Source organism: Osmerus eperlanus, chromosome 24 (assembly GCF_963692335.1).
Source record: "Osmerus eperlanus chromosome 24, fOsmEpe2.1, whole genome shotgun sequence".
Lineage (NCBI taxonomy): Eukaryota > Metazoa > Chordata > Actinopteri > Osmeriformes > Osmeridae > Osmerus > Osmerus eperlanus.
Window position 1 is genome coordinate 5737834 of NC_085041.1, and position 2500 is coordinate 5740333.

Sequence of the window (2500 nt, forward strand, 5' to 3'; positions counted from 1 at the left end):
CTTATTTTTAATTAGGAGTCTTTCCTCACATTTGCCTTTCCTCCGTTCGCACACACACACACACTCACGCACACACTCTTTCACATACACATGCACAAACACACACACACACCCGTCAGACAGCCCCTTGAACCCTGCAGCCAATGGCATGTCCAGCTGATCAGATGACTTAATTAGAGGAAATTAATGTTGTGTTTCCTGCTGACTAAACTGAGGCAAGGATACAAACATACACACACACACACACACAGACACACACACAGAGACTTATAAATACACACTCACACCACACACACTCTTAAATTCCCACACATTCACAAACTGTATAATGTTGTAGAGTAGAGTAGAGTAGACCAGATTTTAGCTCCAGTTCTGGCTCTCATCTCATCTTATTTATAGCAGGAAATGCACATCATAAAAGACTGCAGCACTTAGGACTCTACTGGGAGAACCACGAGTTACTCCCATTACACACACACACTCTCTCTCTCTGTCACACACACCCACACTCAGTGGCTCCAGAGGGACCATGCAGGGACTGTGGCCCCTGGCCCCCTGCACACGCACAGACTGATGTCACCCTGTGTCCCTCTGAGCCTCTCCTCCCAGCCTACCCTATTCACCTACTGTCCCCTTCACCTCCTCCCCCCTCACCTCCTCCCCCTCTCTGCCTGTGTGTGTGTGTGTGTGTGTTTTTACAGTATATCTTGTGTTTTATCTGAGGCTGTGGAAGTGTTTGTTCATGTTCATGATTCCAGACAGCAGAGAGAGATGACCTGTCACATGGTATAGACCAATCTCCCCCAACTGTCCCCTTCTCCCCCCCCCCCCCTCTCTCTCTCTCTCTCTCTCTCTCTCTCTCTCTCTCTCTCTCTCTCCTCTCTCTCATCTCTCTCTCTCTCTCTCTCTCTCCTCTCTCTCTCTCTCCCTGCTCCCTCTCTCTCTTTCCCATCCCTCCTCTCTCTCTACGTCTCTGTCTCCACTTCTCTCCTCCTCTCCCTCTCTCCTACCTAGGGTAATGGTTCTGAAGGTTCATCTTTGGTTTCTCTTGGTTTTACTGAACCCTCCAGGGCATGTTGATGGTTCTGAAGGTACTGGTTCTCTTTGTTTTGTGATCTTAGGGTTCTAGTTGTGCCAGAGGGTTCAACTAGTGAGACACTGTTCTAGTGTGAGAAAGAGGGTTGTAGTGTGATAGAGAGGGTTCTAGTGAGATAGAGAGGGTTCTAGAGAGAGAGAAAGGGTTCTGCTCCTCTGGGCCGGGGTGTTCCTCCAGATGGAAGCTCTCCCGCCGCTCTGAGCTGCCCGGGTCATTTCCTGTCAGGAGGCCTGGTGTTAATCAAGACCTGAGCCAGGGGAACGCCCCCTAGACACTCTCACACACACACACACACTCACTCACACACACACACACACACGGCCAGAGATTGGCCATTTTTATTTTCTCTTTCTTTCCCCTTTTTCCCTCTTTGTCCTTGTTCTGCCTTCCTCCTCCTCTCCTCTCCTCCACCTCTCATTCCTCCACCTCTGCTCCTCCTCTCATCTCCTCCTCCTCTCCTCCTCATCTTCTCCTCCACCTCTCATTCCTCCACACTCTCCTCCACCTCTCATTCCCTCCACCTCTCCTCCTCCCCTCCTCTCCTCCACCTCTCATTCCTCCACCTCTCCTCCTCCTCTCCTCCTCCTCTCCTCTCCTCCTCCTCTCCTCCACCTCTCGTCCTCCTCTCCTCCTCCTCTCCTCCTCCTTCTGCACCTCCCTCTCCTCCTCCTCTCCTCCTCCTCTGCACCTCTCCTCCACCTCTCATTCCTCCACCTCTCCTCCTCTCCTCCACCTCTCCTCCTCCTCTTCTTCTTCTCCTACTCTTCCTGTCCTGCTTCTTCTCTCCTCCTCCTCGTCCATCCTCTCTTTCTCTGATTGGTGCTCTGCTCATAAAATGTGTTGAGCTGAGTCGTGAAGAACAGACGATGAGAAAGAGTAGATGACAGGGAGAGAAAGAGAGAGAGGGAAGACGAGAGGTAAAGAGAGTCGCGTTCCCATCAAGCGGATTTGAAGCAAACTTTTGAAGCGTGGCAAAGAAGAGAAACAAAAGAAGACGCGAATTAGGCGCCTTTCCATCAACTGCTTCGGAGCGAATAAAACCAGGCCACGCGAGGCGTCATCAGAAGTGGATGGTAGAAGCTACGTTGCGCATGGCTCAAGTCAGCCACGCTAAGCCCAAGTTAACAGTATATTAAAATGGGCCGACAGGCAATAATTCATTCTTAAAGATAGGAGCATTTTACATGCCAGGAGAGTGTGTACAGTGTAGGTTACGCCGGTTTCATTTAGCAACGGATAAACCAATAGTAAATGACTTATTAGAGGTAGCCTGGACGTACAGAAATGGTTCACGTGTTCATACTTTTACAATGCCAGTTTTTTTAATTCATAGCATTTTTATCAAAGTTAAGTCTAATTGCTTAGTCTATAAAACAGATAACATTGGAAAGGTTAGACGCCGAC